Source organism: Podarcis pityusensis (assembly GCF_964106645.2).
Source record: "Podarcis pityusensis genome assembly, chromosome: 16".
Classification (NCBI taxonomy): domain Eukaryota; kingdom Metazoa; phylum Chordata; class Lepidosauria; order Squamata; family Lacertidae; genus Podarcis; species Podarcis pityusensis.
The window spans coordinates 11,689,396-11,697,087 of record NC_138041.1 but is presented as its reverse complement, the minus strand read 5'-3'; the positions used below and the strand labels follow the sequence as shown (position 1 = coordinate 11,697,087).

General features: G+C 46.0%; 1 long non-coding RNA gene across 5 annotated transcripts; it reads right to left on the bottom strand.

Moving 5' to 3' along the window:
- Positions 1–230: 230 nt before the first annotated feature.
- Positions 231–3,732, bottom strand: LOC308465129. Of its 5 annotated transcripts, none has more exons than XR_013980259.1 (3): positions 3,593–3,732; positions 2,996–3,271; positions 231–576 (listed from the first exon to the last, which is right to left on the bottom strand). It is a non-coding gene; the product is annotated as an uncharacterized lncRNA (long non-coding RNA). The 5 variants fall into 5 exon arrangements; XR_013980260.1 differs by having other exon boundaries at positions 3,370–3,641; XR_013980261.1 differs by having other exon boundaries at positions 3,440–3,640.
- Positions 3,733–7,692: the final 3,960 nt, after the last annotated feature.

Below are 7,692 nucleotides of genomic sequence, written 5' to 3'. Positions count from 1 at the left end.
TCATCAAAACATCTGATGGAAAGGGGTGTGAGGAATAAAAAGACAGGCTTTTACTTGCTTCGCTGTGTTCATGGGTCAAAAGTCCAAGTCTTTCCCACATAATTAATTACGATCACCAAAAAAATGTTTGAATTCCTCACTTCCCATTACTAGTCCTTTCTCTTCCTGACCATTATCAAAATGGGTATCTGCTATCTCAGGCAGCCAAGAATTTCACAGAAAGCCATGCGTGATAGTTAAAGTTTATTCCCCTTAGCTGTAAGACTGCCTGTATTTTGCAGCAATGCTGCCATAGCCTGCTCTGTATTCTCTGTCCACATTCTCTCTCTCCTCAGTAAGTTTCCCCAAATTTCTCAGAGGTATCGGGTTGAGGTTCTTGATCGCTGTTCAGATGACTGGGCCCAGCCACTTCTGCGCTCATGCTCTTCAAGGAATCTCGCTTTGTGCTGAAGAGAGAAACACGTCTCCAGATCACGTGGATCTTTGTGCTTTCAGTCCGATTGCCCAGATCTTCGGTAGATGTCTTCTTCCCAGTTGCCCACCTTTCCCTTAAGCTATGTCTTCTCTTTTTTTTCACTGCAAACAAAAATTATAAGATCATGTCAATGGGGGGGGCAGCAAAACCAGGGCAGCTTTAGCCTTTTGGTCTCCATAACCCTCTAAAGGACCCTGTGCCAACACATGGCATAATTGGACACCAGAGACCAATGCTACAAGCACCAATTTTGCTGGGTGGCATTGGCTGCCGCTGAAACTCTTGCTGTTCTGGGATAGCTTGCATGCTGCTGTGGCAGCATGTTGAGAAGAAAAGTCCTGCTGGCTCAAGGCAAAGGCCCATCTAGTCCTCTATTCAGAGGAGCCATCTAGGTGCCTATACAAAACCCGCAAGCAGGCCCTGTGTGTTGGAAGAGGTCTGGTGCAATTAAGATGGATGCACTAGCAAGTTCAGGCATGGAGGCTCCAAGTTCCAGTTTCTAAACATTGGGTTGTAATGGTAGCCATAGCTGGAGCAGACCTATTTAAATGAATAGATGTGATGAACTTCTATCCATTAATGTGTCTACTCTCAGTATAACTTGGTTAGATACAACTTGCTGGTCCATGGCATGCAATTAAATTTTTTGGAGGGGAACAGTTAGGGCCAGAGGCACCAGCTTGCAAGGGTGATGGGGGGGGGGGGGGAGATGCACGTGTGAGCATCTTAAGCAGGTCAGAAACTTACTGGGCTTTGGGAAGGAGTTGCCAGGCTTCTGACAGATTATTGGAGCATTGCTGCCTCCGGGAGGGCTTTGGGAAGGTGGCGGGAGGGCTCTTGGACCCCGTCATTCTAATTTACCAGGAACATTTAGGGGACTAACCAAGTCCCCCTAGTCCACTGACTGCAAGCCACTGTCCTCTGAAGCAACTGAAAATAGGTCAGCTTCATCGTCTGTGTGACGGGCCTTCTGATATTTGAAGACCACTTTCATGTCTACTTAAATATTTGCTTCTTCGGGGTAAACATACCCTGCTCCTCTTCCTTGTCCCCCACAACAGTTTCTCATAGGACATGCTTTCCAGATCCTTCGCCATCCCAGTTGCCCTCTTCTGAACATGCTGCAGTTTATCATCATGCTTCTTAAAATGTGGTGCTCAGAACTACTCTACATATATTCCGACCAGCAGAGAATAGAATGGAGCTATTACCCATTATCTGGTCAGAATGCTTCTGTTTAAATAATCTCTCCCTCTTACCTGCCCCAGCCAGTGTGGCCAATGGGATGATGGGAGTTGTAGGATAGCAGCATCTGGAAGGTTCCCCAACCCTGTTCTGCAGGGCTATCAAGGTTTGGGATTATTTGCAGTTAGCTAATCTAGCATCAGTCTACATTTTAATAAAGCAATCCTATGCATGTTCATCCAGAGGCTGTCCCATTTTGTTTAATTGGGTTTTTTTGCAGATGCATGTGCAGAGGTTTGCAGCCTTAAAAAAAAAAAAATCTATATCAGTTTCTCCTACATTGGTAAGAAGCTGAAAAGGCTATTTATATTAGGTTATTATTTCACTATTTACTGATTAGTTTTTAAGGTTGTAAATTAGATTATCATGATCTTGTTTAGAAGCTTATTCTCCTCAGGGTGGCCAGATGCACAAGGACAGGGCTTACTAATTGTGCTGAAGAAGGAATTTAAGCAAGTGTATCCTCTAATGTATAAGGCAGCTTCTGGTTTAAATTAAATCTACAAGGAAAAAAATGTATGAATATATAAGCGCCCCGAAAAATCTGCAATGTGAAATGATGGTTTCCTACAGTGTGAACAACCACAGTGAGCATTTGGGTTTGTGCACCCTGTTTTCCTCTTTTATACATATATGATTAAGAAAACCTTGGTTTGTTGAGTGATGGGTTTTAGAACTTGCTAGGATTTGAGATTTCAGCTTGATCCTGGCTTGTTCTTACTAACCAGAGTCTGGACCTTGATCACACAACTGTGTTTTGTTTAAAAGTGAAAGCATCACATCTCTGCGATGATGTGAAATAAATAATAATAATTTATGATTATTTATACCCCATCCATCTAGCTGGGTTTCTCTAGCCACACTGGGTGGCTCCCAACAGAATTAATGATAATTAATAATAATAATAATAATAATAATGGGGGAGCATGCTAACAGCTGGTTTATTGCAGTTGGAAACTGCATTTACTCATTCAGCTTTATAGCAGGAATGGAAAATATTCGCCTAACTCCTGTCAAGTTCCTCCCATCGGAATCCTCCCTCCTGTTGCCTGGGCCGACTCCTCCACAAGCTCCTCCCACTTGCATGCGCGAGTTCCGCCCCCTTCCCGAGGCCCCACCCTCTTCGAACCTCTCTCGCCCCTTAGGTTCCATCCGAGGGCCTGCCTGCCCACGTGCGCAGGGCGCTGGGGATTCCCCGAATTTTCCCAGCTCCGGTGAGGGGAAACCCCTCCGCGGGATTCCCTCCTGCGATCGGGGATGCGGAGGAGGCGTCACCTTTTTCCGAGGCTGGAGCAGTCGTTTGGGGCGCGGGTGGTGCTGCTACTGAGTTTGTGTCTATCGCTTCGGAGGAAAGCACTTCATTGGATTCCACACAGCCCATCGCCCGCCGCGCGGCGCCTGGACGGGGCCCGGCCCGGCCCGCCAAAGGGGCCTGCCGCCGCAGCCTTATTCCCTAGGCGGCTTTTGTGAGGTCACGCTTTCGCCTTGGCTCCAACTTTGGCGGAGGAAAGTTGCCTCGCCTCACTCTGCCCACCATCATCCACCGTCTTCCTTTAAAACAAAGGAAAAAGGTTCTTTTATATTATGTCACTTGCATTTGTTATAAAATATATCACCTTCCTATCCCGGATCCCAACTCCCTTCGTTACCAAGGTGGCTGCGATCCTAGCACGTTTCCCTAGGAGGGAGTAAATCCCATACAGATTGAATGAGACTTACTTCTGGTTTTATGTATGGATTTAAGCAATTTAGTATACTGCTTAACTACAGTAGTCTCTAAGTTTACAAATATATGGTACAAAAAATAAAAATACGATTGCGCTGCCAGGGGCATTAAAGCCGCATTTCCCCCTCAAAATCAAATCCCATTGCCTTGAGAAGGTAAGAGCAGCCTGGCTGCTGCATCAGGCCAGAGGATCAGGCTGTCTTGTCCAACACCCTCTTCTCACAATGGCCAAACAGATGACACAATGGGCAGCCCCAAAGCAGGGCATGGGTGCAACAGCCAGTCTCCCTGCTTGTGATTCCCAGCATATTGCCTCCAAGAGAGGAGGGAGAGAATACATGGGCATCCTTTTTTCTGCTCCAAAAATCTTCTCCAAGCCCCTGTAAATGGTGAGAGTTTTGTAGTAGGGATAGTTTGCAGAATGACACAGAAAGCTTCCCAAACGGCATCCAAAAATGCAGATAGAGTAGTTGTGGGATATAAGAGATGTTGGGTGGAGAAATCAGCAAAGGCAGTTCTGCAGATTGCAGCATGAAATAATAATAGAATGATTATTATTACATTATATCCCACCAGTCCTCTGGGGAGCTCAAGATCACATACAGGTAATTTATTTATTTGTTTGCTTGTTTGTACATACCCTGCCCATCTGGCTGGGTTTTCTCAGCTACTCTGGGCGGCTTCCAACCGAATTAAAAACAATACAGTGTCAGACATTTAAAACTTCCCTAAACAGTTGTCTTTTAAAATTCAAATAGTTCTTTATTGCCTTGACATCTGCTGGGAGGGCATTCCACAGGGCAGGCGCCACTACTGAGAAGGCCCTCTGCCTGGTTCCCTGTAACCTCACTTCTCGCGAGGGAACTGCCAGAAGGCCCTTGGTGCTGGACCTCAGTACATGGTTCCCCCACAACAGCCCTGTGAGGTAGATTAAGCCAGGTGTGGGGAACCTTTGCCCTTCTTGTTGTTGATGAACTACAACTCCCATCAGCCCTAGCAAGCATACATAGCAAGTGTAGTTCAGCAACACCGGGATGACTAAATGTTCCCCATGCCCAGATTAGGCTGAGAGACAGCAGCATGGTGACCAAGTTGGGATGTGAGCTCCAGTCTCCCAAGTCCTAGTCCAGCACTCTTGAACCACACGCCGCACCACATACAATATATAGTATGAAAGCTGTGTTAGTCTGTTATGATTAAAAACCCAGTGTGGTACAGTGGTAAGAGCGTTGGATCAGGACCAGGAAATAGCAGGGTTCAAATCCCGACTCGGCCATGAAACTCAATGAGTTGGGCCGCTCATTCTCATCTTAACCTACCTCACAGGGTTGTTTTGGAGATCAAATGAGAAGGGGGAGAACCATTAATGCCGCCTTAGCTTGTTGGAGAAAACGGTGGGATATAAATGCAAGAACTAAAGAGAAATGTGTTGGGTAGAACCTTAAGTCTAACTTTTAATAAGCTTTTTTTTATGGGAATATGAATAAAAACTGATAAAAGTGTCCTTTTGTGGTGGGGGGCATTCAAGGGTTTTCTTTATAGTAAAGGCACCCCTGACCATTAGGTCCAGTCGTGGCCGACTCTGGGGTTGCGGCGCTCATCTCGCTTTATTGGCCGAGGGAGCCGGCGTACAGCTTCCGGGTCATGTGGCCAGCATGACTAAGCCGCTTCTGGCGAACCAGAGCAGCGCACGGAAACGCCGTTTACCTTCCCGCCGGAGTGGTACCTATTTATCTACTTGCACTTTGACGTACTTTCGAACTGCTAGGTTGGCAGGAGCAGGGACTGAGCAATGGGAGCTCACCCCATCGCGGGGATTCAAACCCCCGACCTTCCAATCAGCAAGTCCTAGGCTCTGTGGTTTAACCCACAGTGCCACCCGTGTCCCTGTTTCTTTGTAGTAATAGCACATAATAAAAAAGATGTGGAATAATATGAGCAGCTCTTGCTGGATCATATTAAAGGTCTGTTTGGTGAAGCAGGCTCTAGCCCTTGAAAGATAATGCCATGACATTTGTTAGCCTTTAAGGTGCCACAGCACTCTTTATCTACAACAGACCAATGTTGCTACTTGGTGGGGTGGAAGGCAGGGAAACCTATCTTCTGGTGGAGCCACAGCCAATGGCAGACAAACTCACCCCATCTGGCAGTAAAAAATAGGCATCAGCCCCCTGCTGACAAAGTTTGCTGACCCCTGGATATAACCTTCCTCTGCTAATACCCCTTTCCTGCATTTCAGAGGTTGACTACTGCTGGAAATGGAGTCTCCACTTTTGTTAGTGGGATTACTAGAGCTGACCTGCATGGATTTGCCCAATGGTATTGTAAGCCAGTAGTCGTGAGCCCTGTGGCCACAGCAAAATTCCATAAATTACCATGTTGTATGAAGGAGTTTCATGGAGGACCCTGAGTTTGTAGAATTATTTTTCTAACCCTATTATTATTTTAAAGACCTATCATACCCATCTCTTTTTCAAAGCTTTGTTGTTTAGTCGTTTAGTCATGTCCGACTCTTCGTGACCCCATGGACCAGAGCACGCCAGGCACTCCTGTCTTCCACTGCCTCCCGCAGTTTGGTCAGACTCATGTTTGTAGCTTCGAGAACACTGTCCAACCATCTCATCCTCTGTCGTCCCCTTCTCCTTGTGCCCTCAATCTTTCCCAACATCAGGGTCTTTTCCAGGGAGTCTTCTCTTCTCATGAGGTGGCCAAAGTATTGGAGCCTCAGATCAGGATCTGTCCTTCCAGTGACCACTCAGGGCTGATTTACTTCAGAATGGAGAGGTTTGATCTTCTTGCAGTCCATGGGACTCTCAAGAGTCTCCTCCAGCACCATAATTCAAAAGTATCAATTCTTCGGCGATCAGCCTTCTTGATGGTCCAGCTCTCACTTCCATACATCACTACTGGGAAAATCATTTTCAAAGCTAAATAACCACAAATGCTTTTAGCTTTTCCTCACGGGGACTGTGGGTTTTCCACTCATCCCCTCAATCTTGGGCCGCATTCGCACTGTACATTTAAAGGAGTATTGTACCACTTTGAACTATTGTGGCTTCCCCCCCAAAGAATCATTGGAACTGGAGTTTCCCCCTCATTCTCCTCACAGAGGTACAATATCTGAAGTTCCCTAGGAAAAGACATTCATGGTTAATCCACTCTGGAAACGTGTCACTCTCTGTGAGGGGGAATAGCGGTCTCTTAACAACTCTTGACATTCTTGTTGCAAACTGTTTTGATCTTTTCTAGGACATAGCAGTATGCATTTTGATAAATCTGCAAATCCGATCGTGGATGGGGCAACACTCCCCCTGAAAATGCAGGTTCCCAGTCTGGGTATTTTGCTGGATTCGGCCCCGAGCCTGGATGCCCAGATTTATGTGGTAGCCAAAACTGCATTTGCACAGTTAAATTTCATGTGCCAGCTGTGCCCATTCCTGGAGAATTCTCATCTAGCTTAGTTACATCCCATTTGGATTACTGTAACATGCTCTATGTAGGGCTTTATTTGAAGTGCTTGAAAACTTCAACAAACGAAGAACTGCAGGCAAACCCTTGACTGGGGCTGGTTGTAGGGAGCCTTTTACTCCCTTTTTTCGACTTCTCCACTGGCTGTTTCTGGGCTCAATTCAAAGTGTTGGTTATGACCTATAGAATACAGCTTATGCCCAGGCTCTCTGAAGGACCGTATTCTGCCACACAAACCTGCCCAGGCTCTGAGATCTTTGGGGGAGGCTCTTCTCTCAGCCCTGCTTCCCTCACAGGCACATTTGGTGGGAATGTGGAAGGAGGCCTTCCAGATGTGTGGACTCACTTCCTAGTGAAGCTAGGCTGACTCCCTCCTTGTTAACCTTCTGCCAGCACAATGTTTTATTCTAGTAGGCTTTTGGGAACTGACTTTTTTTAAAAGGGGAAAGGGCTTCCATTAGTGCTGTGCTATTTTTACTATCTGTATTTTAATAAGTTGTTTTTGTATTAATTCTATTATAGTTTAATTACTTTTCAACTTTTATCTGTGTTGTTTCAATTTGTGTAAGCCACACTGAGGCCTGGAAAAGTTGGAATATGAATATAATAATATCCTGAGTGGTCCCAAACTTGGGAGTTAGAAGTTGCTTCCACACATCGCTCCTACACACTCCTTAAAAATAAAAAGGAAATGGAAATGCTAAGCAGGACAGGGAATGGTGACACTTTCTCCTACCCGAGACCCTGCACAGGGGAAAAATAGCCCACATTCAGAACA